This window comes from Pan paniscus, chromosome 14 (assembly GCF_029289425.2).
Source record: "Pan paniscus chromosome 14, NHGRI_mPanPan1-v2.0_pri, whole genome shotgun sequence".
In the NCBI taxonomy this organism is placed as follows: domain Eukaryota; kingdom Metazoa; phylum Chordata; class Mammalia; order Primates; family Hominidae; genus Pan; species Pan paniscus.
Genome location: NC_073263.2, coordinates 13,223,695 through 13,247,926, shown reverse-complemented (window position 1 = coordinate 13,247,926; position 24,232 = coordinate 13,223,695).

Here is a 24,232-nt window from a genome sequence, read left to right as displayed (position 1 = left end):
TGGAGTTGAGTGGATTGGAATGGAATGGAATGCAGTGGGATGGAATGGAATGGATTGGAATGGAATGGAGTGGAGTGGCATGGAGTAGAATGGTTTGTAGTGGACTGGAGTGGAATGGAGTGGGACGGAAAGGAATGGAGTGGATTCGAATTGACTGGAGTGGAGTGGAGCACAGTGGAATGGAGTGTAGTGGAATGTAGTGGAGTGCAGTGGAATGGAGTGGAGTGGAGTGGAATGGAATTGACTGGTGTGGAGTTGAAAGGAGTGGAGTGGAATGTAATGAAATGGAGTGGAGTGGAATGCAGTGGATTGGAGTGGAATGGATTTCAGTGGAGTGTAATGGAGTGGAGAGGAGTGGAATGGAGTGTAGTGTAGTGGAGTGCAGGAGAAGTAAGTGGACTGGAATGGAGTGGAGTGGAGTGGAATGGAAAGAAGTAGAGTGGAGTTTAATGGAGTGGAGTGGAGTGAAAAGGAATGGAGTGGACTGGAATGGAGTAGATTGGAGTGGAATGGAGTGGAGTGAGAGTAATGGAGTGGAGAGTAATGGAGTGGAGAGGAGTGGAATGGAGTGGAGTCGAGTGGAGTGGAGTGGAATGGATTGGAGTGGAATAGAATGGAATAGAATAGACTGAAGTGGAGTGGAAGGAATGGAATGGAATGCCAGGGAGTGGAATGGAATGGAATGGAATGCCATGGAATGGAATGGAATGCCATGGAATGGAATGGAATGCCATGGAATGGAATGGAATGGAGTTCAATGGACTGGAGTGGAATGGAATGGAAAGAAATGGCAGGGAATGGAATGGAATGGAGTGTAGGGCAGTGGAGTGGATTAGAATGGAGAGGAATGAAATGGAGTGGAAAGGAGTAGAAAGTAGAGGAGTGGAATAGAATGTAGTGGAGTGTAATAGAAAGCACTGGGACGGAATGGAATGGAATGGAGTGGAGTGGAATGGAGGGCAGTGGAATGGAGTGGAGTGGAGTGTAATGGATTGGAGTGGAATGGATTGGAATGGAATAGAGTGGAATGAAATGGAGTGGAGAGGAATGGAGTGAAGTGGAATGGAAAGGAGTTAAGTGGAGTGGAATGGAGTGGAGTGGAATGGAGTGGAGTGCAGTGGAGTGGTGTGGAATTGAAAGGAGTGGAGTAGAATGCAATGGAATTTAATGGAGTGGAATGGAATAGAGTGGGGTGGATTGGAATGGTGTGGAATGGAATGGATTGGAATGGAATGGACTAGAGTGGAGTGCAGTGGAGTGGAGATGAGTGGAATATGGTCGAGGGGAGTGGAGTGGACCGGAGTGGAATGGAATGTAGTGGAATGGAGTGGAGTGAAGTGGAGTGGAATGGAATGGAAAGCAGTGGAATGGAATGGAAATCAGTGGAATGGAATGGAATGGAGTGGAATGGAGTGGAATTGAGTGGAGTGGAATTGAGTGGAGTGGAATTAAATGGGTTAGAGTGGAATGGAATGAACAGGAATGTAATGGAATGTTGTGGAGTTGAATGAAGTGGAGTGGAATGGAGTGGAGTGTAATGGAACGGAATGGAGTGGAATGGAATGGATTGTTATGGAGTGGAGTGGAATGGAAAGGAATGGAATGGAATGGATTGGAGTGGACTGGAGTGGATTGGAGTAGAATGGAATGCAATGGAGTGGACTGGAGTAGATTGGAGAGGCATGGTGTGGAATGGAATAGAGTGGAATGGAATGGAATGGCCTGAGATGGAATGGAATGGAGTGGAGTGGAGTGGAGTGGAATGGAGTGGAATGGAGTGGAATAGAGTGGAGGGGAATAGAATGGAGTGGAGTGGAGTGGAAAGGAGTGGAGTGGAGTGGGCTGCTGTGGAATGGAGTGGAGTGGAGTGAAATGGAATAGAATGTAGTGGAATGGAATGGAGTGGATTGGATTGGAATAGAGTGGAATGGAATGGATTGGAATGGAATGGAATAGAGTGGTGTGTAGTGGAGTGGAGAGGAGTGGAATGGAGTTGAGTTGAGTGGACTGCAGTGGAATGGAATGGATTGGAATGGAGTGGATTGGAATGGATTGGAATCAAATGGAAAGGAGTGGAGTGCAGTGGTGTGGAGTGGATTGGAGTGGAGTGGAGGGGAATGGAGTGGATTGGAGTGGGGTGGAGGGGAATGGAGTGGAGTGGAGTGGAATGGATTGGAATGGAATGGAGTTGAATGGATTGGAATGGAGTTGAGTGGAATAGAATGCAGTGGAATGGAATGGAATGGAATGGAAGGGAGTGGAATGGAGTGGAGTGGAATGGAATGCAGTGGAATGGAATTGAATGGAGTGGCATCGAGTGGAATGGAGTGTAGTGGTTTGGAATGTAATGGAGTTGATTGGAATGCAATGGAATTGACAGGAGTGAAATGGAGTGGAATGGGGTGGAGTGGAGTTGAGTGGATTGGAATGGAATGGAATGCAGTGAGATGGAATGGAATGGATTGGGATCAAATGGAGTGGAGGGGCATGGAGTAGAATGGTGTGTATTGGAATGGAGTGGAGTGGAGGGAGACGCAAAGGAATGGATTGGATTGGAATTGACTGGAGTGGAATGAAGCAGAGTGGAATGGAGTGTAGTGGTATGGAGTGGAGTGCAGTGGAATGGAGTGGAGTGGAGTGGAATGGAATGGAGTGGATTGGGGTTGAAAGGAGTGGAGTGGAGTTGAATGTAATGGAGTGGAGTGGAATGGAGTGGATTGGAGTGGAATGGGTTTTAGTGGAGTGGAATGGAGTGGAGTGAATGGAGTGCAGTAGAAAGAAGTGGAGTGGAATGGAGTGGAATGGAAAGTAGTAGAGTGGAGTTGAATGGAGTGGAGTGGAGTAAAATGGAATGGAGTAGATTTGAGTGGAATGGAGTGGAGTGGGAGGAATGGAGTGGACAGGAGTGGAATGGAGTGGAGTCGAACGGAGTGGAGCTGAATGGAGTGGAGTTATTGGAGCAGAATGGATTGGAGTGGAGTGGAATGGAATGGAAAGGAATGCAGTGGAATGGAAAGGAAAGGAATAGAAAGGAATGGAGTGGTGTGGAATGGAGTAGAATTGAATGGAGTGGAGTGGAATGCAGTAGAGTGGAGACGACTGGAATTGAATGGAGTTTAATGGAGTGGAATGGAGTGGAGCGAAATGGAATAGAGTTGAGTGGAATGTAATGTCCTGGAGTGGAATGGAGTGGAGTTGAGTGGAGTGGAATGAAATGAAATGGAGTTGAATGGAATTGAATGGAATGGAGTGGAGTGGAGTGGAGAGTAGTGGAGTGTTGTGGAGTGGGGTTAAATAGAATGGAGTGGAACAGAGTGGAATGGAGTGGAGGGGAATGGAATGGATTAGTGTGGGCTGGAATGGACTAGAAAGGAATGGAATTTAATGGAATGGAGTGGAGTGTAGTGGAGTGGAGAGTAGTGGAGTGTTGTGGAGTGGGGTTAAATAGAATGGAGTGGAATAGAGTGGAAAGGAGTGGAGGGGAATGGAATTTATTAGAGTGGGCTGGAATGGACTAGAAAGAAATGGAATGGAATGGAATGGATTTGAATGGATTGAAATGGAATGGAATGGAATGGAATGGAATGGAATGGAATGGAACGGAATGGAGTAGAGTTGAATGGAGTGGAGTGTAATGAAATTGAGTGGAGTGGAATGGAGTGGAGTGGAATGGAGGGGATTGGAGTGGTTTGGAGTGGAGTGGAGTGGAATGGAGTGGAGAGGAGTGTAAAGGAGTGGATTGGAGTGGAGTGGAATGGAGTGTCATGGAGTGGAGTGGATGGGAGTGGATTGGAGTGAAGTGGAATGGAGTAGAGAGGACTGTAATGGAGTGGAATGGAGTGGAGAGGAGTGTAATGGAGTGGTATGGAATGCAATAAAGTGGAAAGGATTGGAGTGGAATGGAATGGAATGGAGTGGAATCAAATGGAATGGAAGGGAATGGAGTGGAATGGAATGGAATGCAGTGGTGTGTAATAGTGGAATTGAGTGGAGAGTAGTGGAAAGCAATGGAGTGGAGTGGAGAGGAGTGGAGTGGAATATAACATAATTGAGTAGAAAGGAGTGGAATGGAGTGGAGTCGAATGGATTGGAGTGGAGTGGAATGGAATGGAGTGGAGTCAAATGGAATGGAAGGGAATGGAGTGGAATGGAATGGAATGCAGTGGTGTGTAATAGTGGAATTGAGTGGACAGTAGTGGAAAGCAATGGAGTGGAGTGGAGAGGAGTGGAGTGGAATATAACATAATTGAGTAGAAAGGAGTGGAATGGAGTGGAGTGGAATGGAATGGAGTGGAATGGAATGGAATGGAGTGCAATGGAGTGGAATGGAGTGGAATGGACTGGAGTGGAGTGGAATATAATATAATGCAGTGGAAAGGAGTGGAATGGAGTGGAGTGGAATGGAATGGAATGCAGTGGAATGGAGTGTAATGGAGTGGAATGGAATGGAGTGGAATGGAATGGAATGGAGTGGACAGGAGTGGAATGGTGTGGTGTGGAGTTGAACTGAATCGAGTGGAATGGAGTGTAATTGAGTGGAGTGGAATGGAATGGAGTAGTGTGGAATGGAATGGACAGGAATGGAATGTCGTGGAGTGGAATGGAGTGGCATGGGGTGAAGTTTAATGGTATGGAATGTAATGGAATGGAATGGAATGCAGTGGAATGGAATGGAATCGAATCGAATCGAATGGAATGGAGTGGAGTAGATTGGAGTGGAGTGGAGCGGAATGCAATGGAGTGGAGTAGAGTGCATTGGAGTGGCATGGAGTGGAATGGAAAGGAGTTGAGAGGAATGGAGTGGAATGGAATAGAGTGGAATGGCATGGAATGGCCTGGGTTGAAATAGATTGGAGTGGAGAGGAGTGGAATGGAGTGGAGTGGAGTGGATTGGAGTGGAGTGGAGTGGAGTGGTGTGGAATGGAGTGCAGTGGTGTGGAGTGAAATGGAATTGAATGGAGTGGAATGGAATGGAGTGGAGTGTATTGGAATAGAGTGGAATGGAATGGATTGAAATGGAATGGAATGGAGTGGTGTGTGTTGGAGTGGCGAGGAGTGGAATGGAGTTGAGTGGAGTGGAGTTGACTGGAGTGGAATGGAATGGAGTGGAATAGAATGGAATGGAATAATTTGGAGTGGAGTGGAATGGAATGAAGTGGAGTGGAACGGAATGGAGCGGAATGGAAGGGAATGTAATGGAATTTTGTCTAGTGGATTGGAATGGAATGGAATGGAATGGAATGGAGTGGAATGAAATGGAATGCCATGGAATTCAATGGCGTGGAATGAAGTGGCGTGGAATGGAATGGAAAGCAATGGCATGGAATAGAATGGAATGGAATGGACGGCAGTGGAGTGGAGTGGAATGAAAGGAGTGGAATAGATTGGTAAAAAGGGTAGTGGAATAGAATGTAGTGGAGTGCAATGGAATGCAGTGGAACGTAAAGGAATGGAATGGAATGGGGTGGAATGGATTGTAGTGAAATGGAGTGCAGTGGAGTGGAATGGAATGGAGTGAAAGGGAGTGGAATGGAATGGAGGGGAATGGAGTGGAATGGAGTGAAGTGGAGTGGAATGGAATGGAATGGAATGGTGTGGAATGGAATGGAATGGAATGGAATGGAGTGGAATGGAATGCAGTGGTGTGTAATGGAGTGGAATTGAGTGGAGTGTAGTGGAATGGAATGGAGTGGAGTGGAGTGGAATGGAATATATTGGAGTGGGAAGGAGTGGAATGGATTGGAGTGGAATTGAATGGAGTGGAATGGAATGGAATGGAGTGGAATAGAGTGTAATGGAGGGGAGTGGAATGGAATGGAATGGAATGGAGTGGAGTGGTGTGGTGTGGATTGGAACTGAATCGAGTGGAATGGAGTGTAATTGAGTGTAGTGGAATGGAATGGAGTAGTGTGGAATGGAGTGGACAGTAATGGAATGGAATGGAATGTCATGGAGTTGAATGGAGTGGAGTGGAATGGAGTGGCATGGGGTGAAAAGTAATGGTATGGAATGGAGTGGAATGGAATGTAATGGAATGGAGTGGAATGTAATGGAATGTAATGGAATGGAGTGGAATGGAATCAAATGGAATGGAGTGGAGTGGAGTGGAGCGGAATGCAATGGAATGGAGTAGAGTGGATTGGAGTGGCGTGGAGTGGAATGCAGTGGAGTCGAGAGGAATGGAGTGGAATGGAATAGAGTGAAATAGAATGGAATGGCCTGGGTTGGAATGGATTGGAGTGGAGTGCAGTGGAGTGGAATGGAGTAGAGTGGAGTGTATTGGAGTGGAGTGGAATGGAATGGAGTGGAGTGGAGTGGTGTGGAATGGAGTGGAGTGGAGTGGTGTGGAATGGAGTGGAGTGGAGTGAAATGGAATTGAATGGAGTGGAATGGAATGGAGTGGAGTGTATTGGAATAGAATGGAATGGATTGGAATGGAATGGAATGGATTGGAATGGAATGGAATGGAGTGGTGTGTATTGGAGTGTAGAGTAGTGGAATGGAGTGGAGTGGAGTGGACTGGAGTGGAACGGAATGTAGTGGAATTGATTGTAATGGAGTAGAATGGAATGGATTGGAATGGAATGGAATGCAGTGGAATGCAGTGGAGTGGAGTGGAGTGGAATGGAGTGGAGTGGAGTGGAATGGAGTGGAATGGAATGGAGTGGAATGAAGTGGACTGGAATGGAATGGAGTGGAATGGAGTGGTGTGGAATGGAATGGAGTGGAATGGAGTGCAGTGGAGTGGATTGGAGTTGAGACGATTGGAGTGGAATGGAATGGAATGGAATAGAATGGAATGTAATGGGATATAATGGTGAAATGAAATGTGAGCTGAGATTGTGCCACTGCACTCCGTCCTGGGTGACAGAGTGAGATCCTGTCTAAGGAAAGGAATTGAAGGGATTAGAGTGGAATGGAATGGAATGGAATGAAAATGAATGGAATGGAATGGAGTGTAGTGGTTTGGAGAGGAGTGGATTGGAGTGGAATGAAGAGGAATGGAATGGAATGGAATGGATTTGAGTGTAGTGGTTTGGAGAGGAGTGGATTGGAGTGGAATGAAGAGGAATGGAATGGAATGTAATGGAAAGGAATGCAGTGGAGGAGAGTGGAGTAGAGTGGTTTGGAATAGAATGAAATGGAATTGAATTTAATGAAATGGAATGGAATTGAATGGAATGGACTGGAGTGGAATGGAAGGAAACGGTCAAATGAAATGTGGGCTGAGATTGTGCCACTGCACTCCAGCCTGGGTGATGGAGTGAGATCCTGACGAAATAAAATGGAATGGAATGGATTGGAAAGAAATGGAATGGAATGGAATGGAATGGAATGGAATGGAATGGAGTGTATTGGACTGGAGTGGAGCGGAATGGAGTGAAGTAGAATGGAAGGGAGTGGAAAGGAATGGAATGGAATGAAGTGGAATGGAATGGAATGGAATGGAATGCAGTGGAGTGGAGTGAAGTGGAGTGCAGAGTTCCTCAATAAAATACTATCAAACCGAATCCAGCAGCAAATCAAAAAGCTTATCCACCATGATCAAATCTGCTGCATCCCTGGGATGCAAGGCTGGCTCAACATACACAAATCAATAAATATAATCCATCATATAAACAGAACCAACGACAAAAAATATATGATTATCTCAATAGATGCAGAAAAGGCCTTTGAGAATATTCAACAACTTTCATGCTAAAAACTCTCAATAAATTAGATATTGATGGGACATATCTCAAAATAATAAGAGCTATTTATGACAAACCCACAGCCAATATCATACTTAATGGGCAAAACCTGGAAGCATTCCCTTTGAAAATCTCAGTTACGTTTCTTTTGGATATGTGTGTGAGGAAAGGATACCTACAAACTACCCTTTTAGTTAAATGCCAAATACAATAAATATTAATACCTACAGTCCTCATGTTGTACATTATATCCCTCAACGTGTTAATTCTACATATCTACAACTTTGCATTCTTTGAATTCTGTATCTCCATTTTCTCTTCTCACCCCCAGCCCCTGGTAACCACTGTTTTATACTCTATCTCTGTGTATTTAAGTTTTTGTTGTTTTTGTCCTGAGAAGTTTGTTGGGACTTTCAGCTAGGAGATAATATGTTCTGAGTCTTGGGTATCTCAAATGATAGCAGGTAAGAAGTTTTACTTGTCTGGAGAGCAGAGTGCCAGTGCATAATTTTATGCAGAAGAGGGAATAAAGAGAATTCGCTACAATTTGAATCAGAAATATGGCTCATATTTTTACGTACAACAATCTCTAAGGCTTCTTGGAAAGGAACTAGCTGCCTGATTTTTTTTTTCATTTGAATCCACTAATACATGAAGAGGATGATTCTCCCATACCAATCACGAGAATGATATCTGTAGAATCAAAAGTTGAAATCCTATTATCCTAGAACTTTTTTCAGAAAACTTGAACATGCATTGAAATGTCATGCTGGTCATATATTTTATAGCAATGAGGAATTTACTTATTATGTACTTTAGCTTTTTAATGCTTTCCCTGCCACCAGAAATGTTTCTTTTGAATCCAATATGGTCCTCAGGGTTTAAGAATGTTAAGGAATGTATAGGGGTTTCTTTCTTCTTCTTCTTTTTTTTTTTTGTCAAGCTATTGTAAATTTTAACTTTACCTGTTTGGGTATGTAGTTACTATTTGTTTGGACTCTCATACCAGAAAAACAAATCATAGTGAATTTTACATGTACGGAGTCTACATTAATCTGTACAAACTGACAAGTTTAGAATATCAAAGACAACATTGTAAAAATAAAGTGATATTTTGTCTGGTCTATCTCCTTGCAAATAAAACAACAATATATTCTGTATTATTATGAAATATAAGAGCTTGAAAATTTTTCAAGTGCCTTGTATAGAATGGCCTTCGAATTCAAGGTATAAACTACAACAAAACACTTTCGAGATCTAGTTTGATTGAAGAGTGCATTCTTACTCATTTATATATTCTCTGCAATTTCTGATTCAAGATATTTCACAAATCTAAAGGAAAGCCAAAATAGGATAATAATTACAAAACAAAATAAAAAGTAATTGAGGAAGATAACTGAGCAACTTATTCTTGACAACTAGCTTTTTAACACACAGAAAAGTGCACTAAAAATACTGCCTAGTTGTTTAAGGTAAGCTGAGATCTGACTGTATCCCCTAAGTGAGTGTAATAAAGAAAAAATTACCTTTGAGGGAGCACAGTGGTTAAATTTAAAAGATTTATTGTTTAACCTCAGGAAGACTTTCAGTAACTTTTTAGAAAATGTATACATTTAATGGAAGACATGCTATGCTTCTTGTAAGAATTTGTTCCAAGTCACTGTGTATAATTAATGGCTTGTCTACATATTTTTTCAATAAAACTGTTCATGCAGAACTTTAAGTATGCACTTTCAGTACCAGAATGAATGCATCTTTGTGAAGATACCATTTATGTACCATAACATCCAAAGCATAATGAGGAGATTTTGATACACTGAAGATTTAGAACTGAGTTGGAAAACAAAACTTCAACATACTGTCTTGTCAGCACAAAGCAAATAAATTCATCACTGTCAGTTGAGATTTAAATTCACAAACTTATAAGCAATAAAATCAAAGTAATTTTATTATAAGTGTTTTGACACCAGATTATATGGGGTAAATAATTTACTTTCTAATCAAGCAATTGATATATATAAACCTGAAATAGAGAGTTTTGCCTTTTAATTAGATACATTGTTAAACAAAGAATGGTTGAAGCAGCAGTTGAGAATTATCTTTTTCTCTTTTTGCTGTTCTTACAAGGACAGTTTCTAGAATTGTTTTCAAAACAATAGAACAGAAAATTTCACTTACTCAATTTAACTTTTGTTAAAGTACTTTGCCAAAATTAGCAAACTATGAAAGGAAAGTTTGCCTTTTCAATATATATGTAAGTGGCAAGTAAAAGTTGTTCTTAAATCACGTGATCTCATAGAAATAACATGGGACAAAAAGAGTTCTGAAGGTGTTCAGGAAATGCCAGTCCTAAATGGATTGCTTTGGTGTACTGATTACATCGAACTGAAAATATTTGAAAAACAACAAATGCGGGACATGCTTTCGCTGCACTCCCTTTACGTTCCTCAAGAGAGATCCTCCAAAAGGAACTTTCAATACCGGAATGAATGTATTTTTGTAAAGATACCATTTATCTACCATAACATCCAAAGCATGATGAGGAGATTTTTATATACTGCAGATTTAGAACTGAATTGGAAAACAAAGCTTCAAGATACTGTCTTGTCAGCACAAAGACATTCATCTCCTTCCTAGGAGTTTCATCAGCCAGGGAAAATTGACTCCTCATATCACAGGAGACAAGACTAAGGGTCCATACCACACCAAGACAGACTGCCACAAACTATCATCTATTGTCCTAAGGGTCTGGTCATCTTTCCCAAAAGTCATTTGCTCCCCCCTAAGTTTCCTACATTCTTCCTCCTGCCTTCCCTATAAGCTCCCAAATCTCACTGGGGTTTTTTCTTGCTGGTGTTTTGTTTGTTTGTTTGTTGTTTTGTTTTTGATTCCACTTTTCTTTCCTGTGATTCACCCATGCGTGTAATAAATGTGTATACCTTTTCTTCTTTTGACATGCCTGTTATACATTTATTTCATAGACTCAGTTATCATACCTTCACAGGGTAGAGGGAAAGTTCTCCAAGTCCTACAGTTCCAAAAGAAAATAGCTAGTAACTGCAAATTCAAAAGTCATATAAACTTAGAGACAAAGTTAACTTCTTATACGATATGTTCAGAAAGAAGAGGTGTGTTGCACACCAAGGGATATTTCCCTGGTCTTAGCTCCTAAGTTTCTCAGAGAAGAAGCAGTTACTACTACAGAAGTTAAACACCTGACTCCCAAATTATAAAAGCCTAAGTGTTGATTTTAAATCATTAATTGTCACCTGTGAATCATAAAGTCTGAACTCTTTAAATTGCAAACACACATATAAAAGGGATTCTTATACAAGGATCCATGAGTGGAACTGCAAAGTTTTGTCAAAATCTGTATATATGTTTTCTTTTTAAGGATCATAGATTTCAATATATGTTAAAAGATATCTGGAGCCAGTAAAGATTAATAACCATTTTCAGTTTCGTGCTGAAATTGGCAAATCATGGCTTTTCTCCCTCCAATACACCCCCTCCCGCCCCAGCACACCACTGGTTAATCTTTATTTTCAGGAGAGAAAAAGATGTTTCATACTAATAAAGGTAAATTATACACTTGTTTGTTTTATACTTTTCCGCCTCTTAAGCTTCATCGTGTTTTAATAATATATAATTGAATACATTAACATTTAGATGTTAGTAAACTAATAACAAATGTTCATTATTTCTCTTGAGTAGAGGAATACAAATTTTGCACCCATTGTTGTATAGAATGATTTTAAAATGTCATTCAATCCCTTAGAAGTTTAAGATTTTTTTCCAAGAATTTATATATAAAATTTTTACTTAGAAACAGATAGCTCACAAAAAGTATGGGTTTTTTTTTTCTATTATAACTAAACTATTCCACTCACCAAGATGCTGAGACATCCTACTTTCTGGTATTTTGAAATGAAAACAAAACACAAGAATGTGATGATGAAGCAAGTGAAAATTAAAAGGGTACAGACTTTAGAAGTATCATAAGCTAAAAATAAAGTGAAACAATTCTGTAAAGGAACCAAAAGCCCAGGCAGATATAATACAGTAAATTATGAGAAGCTAAAAAAATGAGGGGGTGACAAACAATAAAGTGAGAGTCTCTGATAAAGCCAAAACTATTTGAATGGCAGTCAACAAAACAGAAGAAAAAAATGACACTCATAACAAGGCAGAACTATGGAAATGCATCCCCGGGGGTAAGATAATAGAGTTGTGAATTAGTGGAGGCGAATCACCAATACTGGCCAACTAAAGCCCGCTAACATAATTCAAAGGATGGAGAAATTCTGTAGCTGAAGATAAAAAGTCTGAAATATATTATGGTATAGTCAAATGAGTGTCATTTCTAATATACACACTTATTTTTCAAGAGTTGATAATATGAAGTAAAAATTTAGTATGCAAAGTTCAAATTTTCCACTTGTTGAGTAATTCATTTTTATTAAATATTTTCCAACAATTAAACTAAAGTGGTACCAGAACAGAGTAGACATTCTGAGCTTTCACTTTACAAAAGCTACACATAAATCTACATACTTTTTAAGGGTATAAACAAAGTCAGAGCCTGTGTGATATTTCAATAAACAATTGGAGAAAATTTATCTTTAAGAATAGATTATATACATATTGACCTCTTTGAGATCCTTATTTTTTTCTTGTTTGTGTGTGTGTGGACATATGTTTTCATTTCTTTTTTTAAATTATTATTATTATACATTAAGTTTTAGGGTACATGTGCAGAACGTGCAGGTTTGTTACATACATATACATGTGCCATGCTGTTGTGCTGCACCCATTAACTCGTCATTTAACATTAGGTATATCTTCTAATGCTATCCCTCCCCCCTCTCCCCACCCCACAACAGTCCCCAGTGTGTGATGTTCCCCTTCCTGTGTCCATGTGTTCTCATTGTTCAATTCCCACCTATGAGTGAGAACACGTGCTGTTTGGTTTTTTGTCCTTGTGATAGTTTGCTGAGAATGATGGTTTCCAGCTTCATCCATGTCCCTACAAAGGACATGAACTCATCATTTTTTATGGCTGCATAGTATTCCATGGTGTATATGTGCCACATTTTCTTAGTCCAGTCTATCATTGTTGGACATTTGGGTTGGTTCCAAGTCTTTGCTATTGTGAATAGTGCCACAATAAACATACGTGTGCATGTGTCTTTAGAGCAGCATGATTTATAGTCCTTTGGGTATATACCCAGTAATGGAATGGCTGGGTCAAATGGTATTTATAGTTCTAGATCCCTGAGGAATCGCCACACCGACTTCCACAATGTTTGAACTAGTTTACAGTCCCATCAACAGTGTAAAAGTGTTCCTATTTCTCCACATCCTCTCCAGCACCTGTTGTTTCCTGACTTTTTAATGATCGCCATTCTAACTGGTGTGAGATGGTATCTCATTGTGGTTTTGGTTTGCATTTCTCTGATGGCCAGTGATGGTGAGCAGTTTTTCATGTGTTTTTTGGCTGCATAAATGTCCTCTTTTGAGAAGTTTCTGTTCATATCCTTCGCCCACTTTTTGATGGGGTTGCTTTTTTCTTGTAAATTTGTTGGAGTTTATTGTAGATTCTGGATATTTGCCCTTTGTCAGATGAGTAGATTGCAAAACTTTTCTCCCATTCTGTAGATTGCCTGTTCACTCTGATGGTGCTTTCTTTTGCTGTGCACAAGCTCTTTCGTTTAATTAGATCCCATTTATCAATTTTGTCTTTTGTTGCCATTGCTTTTGGTGTTTTAGACATGAAGTCCCTGCCCATGCCTATGTCCCGAATGGTATAGCCTCGTTTTTTTCTAGGGTTTTTTATGGTTTTAGGCCTAACATGTAAGTCTTTAATCCATCTTGAATTAATTTTTGTATAAGGTGTAAGGAAGGGATCCAGTTTCAGCTTTCTACATATGGCTAGCCAGTTTTCCCAGAACCATTTATTAAATAGGGAATCCTTTCCCTAGTTCTTGTTTTTGTCAGGTTTGTCAAAGATCAGATAGTTGTAGACATGTGGCATTATTTCTGAGGGCTCTGTTCTGTTCCATTGGCCTCTATCTCTCTTTTGGTACAAGTACCATGCTGTTTGGGTCACTGTAGCCTTGTAGTATAGTTTGAAGTCAGGCAGCATGGTTCCTCCAGCTTTGTTCTTTTGGCTTAGGATTGACTTGGCAATGCAGGCTCTTTTTTCATTCCATATGAACTTTAAAGTAGTTTTTTCCAATTCTGTGAAGAAAGTCATTGGTAGCTTGATGGGGATGGCATTGAATCTATAAATTACCTTGGGCAGTATGGCCATTTTCACAATATTGATTCTTGCTACCCATGAGCATGGAAGGTTCTTACATTTGTTTGTATCTTATTTCATTGAGCAGTGGTTTGTAGTTCTCCTTGAAGAGGTCTTTCACATCCCTTGTAAGTTGGATTTCTAGGTATTTTATTCTCTTTGAAGCAATTGAGATCCTTATTGTGAGAGTCAGTTCAGAATCTGGGGTTTTGTTTTGTGTTGTTTTGTTTTGTTTTGTTTTGTTCTGAGATGGAGTCTCTCTCTGTTACCAGGCTGGAGTACAGTGGCACAGTCGCGGCTCATGCAACCTCTGCCTCCCAGGTCCAAGTGATTCTCCTGCCTCAGCCTCCCAAGTAGCTGGGACTACAGGCACGTGCCACAATGCCCAGCTAACTTTTGTTTTTTTTTTATTAGAGATGGGGTTTCGCCATGTTGGCCAGGATGGTCCCGATCTGTTGACCTTGTGATTTGCCTGCCTCAGCCTCTCAAAGTGCTGGGATCACAGACGTGAGCCACTGTGCCCAGCCCAGAATCTGGGTTTTAACCAGATTTGCCATTATAAAATGAAATGAAATGAAAACCACCTGTCAATATCTGTAGCAGTGTTATTGTTGGGGAGCATGCACGTTTGTTTGAGCTTATTTATACATACAGAGCTGTTTAGCTTAATATTTAAATTGAAAATTTTTAGTATTTTTAGAATGTTTTAGATACTTTGATGAATAAATTTTGTGTTAACAAACTACTATTAAAAAAATTATACGTTATATATTTCTGAACACATTGGCAGATGTAAATGACAAAGTTATATTCACACAATCAGTTTTTCTTGCACAGAATTGACATTTTGTCAAAAAGTTAAAATCTTTGAAGTGTATTTTCTGTCCTCATCTTTCCCCTTTTGAGCATTTTTCCCCCGGGGTTGGTTATAAAATGTTCCCTAACTTCAGGCATCTGATTAAATTTTGGGTTTTCTCCCTTCCTACCAACTCATATGGATTGGTAACGACCTGATAGAAGACAATTGCCAAAAATCAATCAAATATATTTTAAATTAAACTTCTCCAAGATAATACTCATATTAATCCTTCTTTAATTGCTGAGTGAGGAATAATTGTTCACTGACCCTTAAAATCCTAAAACTTAATCAGCTCACTGGAGTGGATGAATGTATATTTGTCCAGATGAGAATGCTTAAGGTCTACTTCAAGGAGTTCATAATAGTAAACATGTCCTTTTCTTCCATCAGAAGCTTCATCCTGGATCTTTTCATCCTTATTTATCTACTAGCTCTCCTTCTCCAAATACACTGACTTGGAACCCCAGTTTCAGTGGTGGACTGCATGGATTTGATTCTAAGCTATGCTATAATGAGAAAGTAGCTGTAACCCTATTCTCATTTTCTTCACATGTAATATAGAAATCATCATCAGACAATATACAGATAGGGGCAAGTTATTTCACAGATAATAATAGGTGAAAATGGAGAGTATGTGGGTGTAGACATGGCAAAGTGAGTTTAAATGGTTTCAGGAGTCTGTGGAAGTTGCCTTTGGGTGATTCAATGTTCTCAGGGAAGCATAACCAAAAAGACATTGAAGATTTCTGGGGAAGTGTTAGGGATTAGAGACAGAATAAGATACAAAATTAGGTAAATTAGAGAGTGAATAGTTTGGAGCGTATGTAGTATGATTGATTGATAGGCAGCACTGAGATTCTCATTTTCAAGTGGGATATTTTTCAATTTGATCCATATAGCTAGTTGCTCAAATATATGTGGGGATTTGGTGGAAATTTGGATCTAACCAGGGTTATTTTTCTGGTTAGATTCAGCAAAGTGAAAGAGAAACAAGGAAGTTGAAGTTTCCTGGGAATGGTTGGCCATGGAATTTAGGCAGGAGAACAGGAAATAGAGTACATCAAGTTGGTAAGGGTCATTGCGAATATGATAAAATAATAGTTTGGAGGTCTCAGAGAGATTGAAAAATTTTATGTCAGCGTATGAAAGGGAATGATTAAAGGAGGAGCTCAGAGAATGGGATGAATGAAATTATGACTACAGAGAAGTTGCTATTATAAGTAACGACGATGCTTCACACAGTCCGTCTGGAAGTGTGGTCCCTGTGCTAGCAACATCAGCATCACCTGGGAACTTACTAGAACTGCACATTCTCAGGTTACACCCCCAGATCTACCAAATCTGAAATTCCAATAGCAGGCCTCAGCAATCTCTTATTGTAACACAACTGTAGGCAATTTTGAGGCACACAGTAGTTAGCACAACTGGTCTAGGGTATGTCCTATTTGGTCTTCCTCCCCAGTTCACAGTACAGAGCTCCTAAAACTTGAAATTTCCTGATAGAGATGAGAGGACCATCCTTTACTAGTCATAAGTCCCTCTTAGCCATACCTGAGTTTATGCTATTGACATGACATGAGTGGTGGCTGGAGACCCGTATAGCTTCAGGGTGGGTGCTGGACATCAGAAACATGAAGGCATAACTAGATGGTTGAAACTGTCAGCCCTCTCCTCCATCACCTCTGAGGTGCTGGGAGGGTGATACAGTGACATACTTAGAGGTCATATGGCAGCTTTGTGCCCCTTTTCACCATACCTGGCCCTGTGTCTCTCTTCTATTTGACAGTTCCTGATTTGTATCAGACAGTAACTGTAAGCAAAGTGCTTTCTTGGGTTCTGTGCGCCATCTTAGCAAATTATAGAACCTGGGGAAGGAATCCATGGAAGTCCTAATTTATAGACAGTTGGTCAGGAGTATGGGAGGCCCACAACTCCTCTCTAATGGTGGGGGTGCAGTCTTGTGGGCCTGAACCCTGAACTTTTGGGATCTGATGCTATCTCCAGATAGATAGTCTCAGGATTGAATTGAATTGTAGGACACCATTTGGTGTCCTGAGAGTTGAAGAATTGATTGGGGTGAGACTAAATCCACAAATTTGATCTCAGAAGTTTGAGTAGAAATAATTCTGTTGGAAAACATTATCATTAGATCAAAGGTGTTCATAGAACTGAGAGATCAAAATGGCAAAGAGTCATCTATGATTACACATTGTTGACATAAACTAGAATTAAGACAAGAGTATGTCAAAGAGAGTTACATTGAGCCAGGGATAAAAATAGTCAATCAATTGATTGATTAGAATTTAGTAAATGCCATTTTTTAAAAAATTAATCTTTACTTAATTAATGGAGATACTTATCTCCATTTTGACTTTAAATTTATAATTAAAAAATTGCAATTTTATCTACTTTCCATAAAAGGAAACTGAAAAGCAATAGTAAAATGCTTCGACAGAAAATCTAACCTTCTTATTCCCAAGACGAAGAATGGCCAACTACCTTAAGCACAAAGTTAGAAAAACTTTCATAATTTTTTACGTTGCCATATTTTATAGCTTTGAACAAGTTGAATTGTTAACTAGACCGCCCAGAGAATGGAGCCATCTAATATAATTTCCTTACTATTTAGGTAAGATTTTGTTGTTGAAAATCTTAATCATTTTTAATGACCCTGTTTTCAGAGCCTGATATTAATGATTCGTGAAACTCATTAAATGTAGTTATGCATCTGATTTGAAAATCTTGAGGGAGATTTTTGGTCAGATATGCATAGCAAATCTATGTCACTAGACATATGTCCCTGCTACCCATGTCACAACCTTTATGTCTACTCTTGAATTGAGGTTTTGCTACGTTTTATTTTTGAGGTTTAAGAATTATTCGTTTAGGTATCTGGGTGCAGTACACCAGCATGGCACATGTATACATGTGTAACTAATCTGCACAATGTGCACATGTACCCTAAAACTTAAAGTATAATGATAAAAATAAAATAAAATAAAATAAAATAAAAAAAGAATTATTCATTTAACTGACAGAAAATTGTATTTCTCTTGTTAGAATAGAGCCCAATTTATCTTTTCTATTTTTCATGGAGACATGAAAGGATGTGAATTTGGAATCAGAGAAACCTGAGTTCCACCATGCTTTCTTCCTCTTGCAATCCATGAAATCCACAGTGGGTTAGTGGATATTACAAAACCTCTGGTCCCACCTTATTAAGATGGAAAAAAATAATACTAATTGAAAGAATGAATGTGATAATGAGAAGAAATGGCATCAATAATGTTTCTGGAACACAGTAAGTTCTAACAAATGCTAGTTCTTTTCTTTCATTATTCAAAATCTAAATAGAAGCCAGGTGGTAATTCCAAGATAATAGTATGAAGACAAAAAAAAAAAGTTTGTTAACTGACCTTCAACCATTGAGGCCTTATCTTATAGAAAGCAAAATTAACAAATATTTTCTCCCTTCTACAAATGTACACCCTCTGAGAAAGAGAGACAGTGTTCCAATCAAGACGATGAAAGTATTCTGGGCACACATAGGAAGGGAAGAAGAATAAGAGAGAACCTTTAAAAAGACAATTTTAGATAGGCACCCTATTTTTACCGGCAATAACATTTTTTAGAACTTACGGCATACAAAATAGACCTTAAATGGACTCAGTGCTGAGAAATTTTTATAAGGGTGCTTTATTTTCTTCTATGGTAAATCTAGGAACCAATAAAATAGCTTTGGTAATTCACTCATTACATTCTTTCCTAACTAATCTATTTACATTATAAATTTTGTTGATATGCTGTGCTTTTGCATTAATAATTCTCATGTGTCTCATTTGTGAATACATGAAAACTAGTTGTAAAATAAGGAAAATGTAATTTTGAAACATCTTCAAAAACAGTTGCATAATTTAACAAATGTTTATAAATTTTCATCCTTACTCTAAAACCATAGATATTCTAAAAGTGATTGAAGGTAAAATGATTTCTTTAAATAACTGGATTTCTCACCTTGAGTTATTTTATCTCCGTACAAACTGTAGCAGTGTTATACAATGGTTAAGAAGAAATTACTTCCAAGTGAGAATAAAGATACAGCTTATTAACACTTAATTTTATGGATGAGACCTGAAAAATTAAACTTTTCTTCTAGAGACAAGTTGGAGTTAGTTGTGTATATAGAGTGTGAATACATAGTGTCTATATTTTACTGTCATTATTTAAACAGAAACATGTAATTTGCACTTCAAAAACCTACTACAAATTAGCTGTGTCATTTGGAAGTGTCAAAATTATCTCATTAATGATCAGATAGGCTTTTTGCTCATTGTAATGAGATGTTCCTATAAACCAAATTTGAAAGACAAAGACAGAGTTTGGAGTCTTTACTACTTGGTAAAATCAGTAGCTCTATTTAGGGCTATATTTGCAAAATACTATTCCTACTCAAGCATATTATTATTTGCAAGGCCCTTCACAAATGTTGACCACAAAGATGTTTCTACCTAGCAGAAATAATTATAGTTACATATAGTTGTCTAGGAATATCTTAAACATGGGATACTAAAATAACTTTCAAGAACAAGAAGAAATGTTATACCAGGCATTTTTGCAACTAGTGCTCTATTTCAGTGCAATATTTGTGGCAATTAAAAACATAAATGACTTGGATTTACAGCTAAGATATCAAAGGAAAAATATGCAAAGGCATGATTATTTTATAAATGTGCCACATATGTGACTTGAGGTACAAAACCTCTAAGTTTAAAATTGTCTTTTTAAAAAAGAAATCAAAGCAGACAAGTGGGCAATAAGTTATGGATACTATTATAGGGTACCCTGGTAAACTAGTAGGAAGAAGACTTTTGGTACTGAAAATTCCAATTAACCACATGCCTCCATTAAGGTCATGATCACTGCCAATTTTTACTCACAAAGGCTGGAGTTAAAGTTATTTGGAATTCCATATGTGTCTAAACCATAGATTTATCAATTATCACTTAAACACAACTTGGAGGACACTATCCAGAATTTGTAGGGCTTGGCCTTATTCTAGAGAAACATACACTGGAATAGGCAGTTGGATTTTAAAGTCAGCCTTAAATCTGTTGAAAATAATGCATTTTTTTCTCAGAGATGAGATATTGTCCAACTCTCTTGACTTATTTTAGATTTGATATTATACAGTTCGAACACCATGGAGATTTACTAATCTGAATGAACACATACCAAATTAGTCTTTGCTCCAGTCTCAAAATCTGAGATTAATTCTGGCTGTTGAAGAAATTTTCCAGGGTTAGGAGTACGCTTCAATGCTGGTGACCGGTACTACTTTCTGGTAAACTATAGATGACATGTGCCCTTTCACTGCCTAAACTCACTTTGTAGAACACCATTAAATGAAACTCATCACCAGTAATTTGGGAGGCTACGGTGGGCAGATCATTTGAGGTCAGGAGTTTGAGACCAGCCTGGCCAACATGATGAAACCCCGTCTCTACTGAAAATACAAAAACTTATCCAGGCATGACGGGATGTCCCTGGAATCCGAGCTACTTGGGAGGCTAAGGCAGGAAAATCGCCTGAACCCAGGATGTGAAGGTTGCAGTGAACAGAGATGTTGCCATTGCACTCCAGCCTGGGTGACAGAGTGAGACTTCATCTCCAAAAAAAGGAAAAAAAAAGAGAGAGAGAGAGAAAGAAAATTGTCAGTGTTCAGTGACTGTTTTTTTCCATGCTGATAAACTATTACACAGAAAAGGAAAATTTTCGTGCTGATAAACTATTACACAGAAAAAGAAATGTATCCATAATGGACAATTAAAAGGGCTATACAATCTCTCTCACTGTATGATTCTGGTTTTTTTCTTTTTCTTTTCTTTTTTTCTTTTTTTTAAGACAGGATCTCACTCTGTCACCCAGGGTGGAATGCAGTGGCTCTATCTTGGCACACTGCAACCTCAGCCTCCTGGGTTCAAGCTATTCTCCTGCCTTAGCCTCCTGAGTAGCTAGGACTAGACGCATTCACCACCACGCCCAGCTAATTTGTGCATTTTAAAAATACAGGTGGGGTTTTGCCATGTTGCCCAGGCTGGTCTTGAACTCCTGACCTCAAATGATCCTCCCACCTCGGCCTCCCTAAGTGTTGGCATTACAGGCATAAGCCACCAGGCTTGGCCTGATTCTGTTTTTTAACACAATTCCTATTACTTCTGTTTTAATTTTACAAAGCCATAGGTTTTTAATCTGAGAAACCTTTGAGAAAGCATCCAGATAAATTTATAAATAGAAAAATAAATTCAGATACATAGAATTAAGTTTATGATCTAATTAGTGGGTGGCAACTGAAAAATTTTCAAGTTCCATAAACTGAAGTGAAAGGATCACTTTCCTGAAAATATTACAAAGGCTTGATAATTACCTGGATTGTACTAAAACCTACACAATCTAGTATATTCTATAGCAGCAATTCATAAAGACAGCTTCACTTACCATGTAGAATTTATACGTACACTAAATTTAAGGAATGCATTACTTGTTATTGGAGAAGGATAATAACTCACAGCCGAACTGATTTGCATGAATGCCTATTAAACTATCATCGATGTAGAAATTAAAAGTTAAGCTATTCAGCCCCAGATGTGTGAGAGACAGAGAAAATCTTCAAAAGAGTTCAGCTACCAAATCCCTTCCTCAATAGCTCTTTGAGTCTCAAGACAGTTTCAACCACACACAGCCTCAGAGTCTTATGGTCCAAACAACAATTGACTGCAGCTCTAAAGTAAGAAAACATTTGAAAGAAACAATCAAAGATCTATGCCAAGTTATGGCCAAGGAGGTCCACCTACTGGTGGGTGAGCATGGCAAGGATAGGGACTAAGCCAAATGATGGGTTTACCAAAACAGAAACAAGAGAAGCCGATGGAAACAGAGTCCAGGTTATAACAGGAGCCCAGGCACTTGATGTGGGAACCCTATTTGTCTCATTTAGCAGCTAGAGTTTTAACGTCCTATGAGGCACAGCTAATGCCCTTCATTATTATTTTTTGTAATTGACTGCATAGTTTAGAACTATGCCTTGAATTTAATATCTGTCTGTTGAAGAAGAGAATAATGATGAAAATCTGTCCACAGGTTCTGTGCAGTACTGAAGAGCAACTTCAGCTCTTGAGGTATCTATCAGAAGTCTTACTCTCTAAAAAGCCTCTGGTTAATTACTGATATAGGTTGCTGACAATTTCACTCTCACAATGTAGGGGAAGCAGGAATGTTATCTGGCCTCTTGGCTCCTCTTCCTTTGCCTTCCACAGATCTCTCTGCTGGTTCACAGAGGAATAGTTTCGTGGCTCTCAGTTCATTTTGCAATTCTGCTAGAATCTCATTCCATCCTCAATTGTAACTAGCTTGTCCTTCACCCAACGCTTATTTATGGAGGGACAGATAGCAAGAAGAAATCGCACTCTGGATTACAAAGTGGGAAGACGCACCCCTTAGCCAGAATGCCTGCCTCCTATGTTCATGATGGATATTTCGAATTGATCTCAGTACTCTTTTCCATTGAGCCCATGTCCCAAATTGGCCGTGAGTTAGGGAGAGGGCTCTTGAGTGGGAAAGATGTACCCAAAACTTCCCTAATCTGACTATCAAGCCTAAAAAATTAAACTTTCAATTCAACATCCCTTGTTTCTCCAACTTGGAGTGCCTGATGGTGTGGGAAGCCCCTACTCATAAAAATTCATAGTTGAAGATTGTTGGTAATTTTGCCCAACCCCTTCTTTTTTTGTTATACTTTATGTTCTAGGGTACATGTGCACAACGTGCAGGTTCGTTTCATACGTATACATGTGACATGTTGGTGTGCTGCACCCATTAATTCGTCATTTACATTAGGTATATATCCTAATGCTTTCCCTCCGCTAGCCCCTCACCCCACAACAGGCCCCAGTGTGTGCTGTTCCCCTTCCTGTGTCCATGTGTTCTCATTGTTTAATTCCCACCTATGAGTGAGAACATGCAGTGTTTGGTTTTTTGTCCTTGTGATAATTTGCTGAGAATGATGGTTTCCAGCTTCATCCATGTCCCTACAAATGACATGAACTCATCATTTTTATGGCTGCATAGTATTCCATGGTGTATAAGTGCCACATTTTCTTAATCCAGTCTATCATTGTTGGACATTTGGGTTGGTTCCAAGTCTTTGCTATTGTCAGTAATGCCTCAATAAACTCCTTCTTTCTTTGCCTAGTTACAGCTCAATGCAACCTCCTGGCAGGCCAGCCTTAAGCCCAGCAGTCCAACCATGCATCTAAGCTGAGTTCTCATCAGAGCCAACTTCAATTATAAACAACTGAGATGATGCCAGAGGCCAGAATCCCTGAGAACCCAATTTGCTGTCATCACGATGGCTGAAACAAGGTGCTTGGCATCTAGAAAAGCTGATCTGTAGGAAATTTCCAATAGAGTTCAATTTTTCTAAGTTTAAAGTGTACAATATCATCAAGGTCAGACACTCGAGATAAAACTAGGCTTGCATTTAAATATAATAAAAATATTTGAAGAATAGTAAGAGTGGTGACTACTTTTACACAGGAATGTTTTAAATAAATTGTTTTTTTCTTCTGCCTTTAAAATTTTGTGATTTGTCAATGAGATGTTGACATATTTTTAATGAAGCATGCCTTGTAAAATAATAAGTGAATGAAAAATACACAGTAATATTCACATCAACAAAGCTAGAAGACTGTATGTCTCAAGAGGCTCCATCATCTACCCAGTGGCCACTTGACCAAATTAAGATCCAAATACCAAAAAGAAAAGTAATTAAAATTTGTGTTGCATGCCTTATAAGACCAAACCTATAAAATGAGGGGAAACTTCACAATTACTTGTCATTTGCTCTGTGGAATTGTAACAGATGGATTATAAAGACGATTCCATGATAAACATCTAAATGTGGTTACTACCTTCTGTGCTTTCTTGGTTCATATTTTTATTGTTTTTTTTTCTTTATAAACAGATAATTCATTCCTATCTATGGCAATGCAAACTTTTCAGATCATGTGTGATAAATAGTTATCCAACTTTCTAGATGTCCACCCACAGCTGCTTCCATGTGAAGAGGTGGAAACGGATTCTGTGCATGATACTGGTTAGGATTGGGAACTTTTTTTTAAAGGAGATTTTTAAAATTAGTTTTCCTTGTACACATAGCCATAATATTGTGTTGCTAACTGCCCTCTGGGAACAAAGTCATACCAATCACAAATATATTGCCTAAAGTGGGAGGCTTATTACTCTGCTGTGAATTCCATCTCCTATTATGTTTTAAAGATGCTACAAACTTGAGACATTACTATGTAGATGACATTCCCAGCAAAT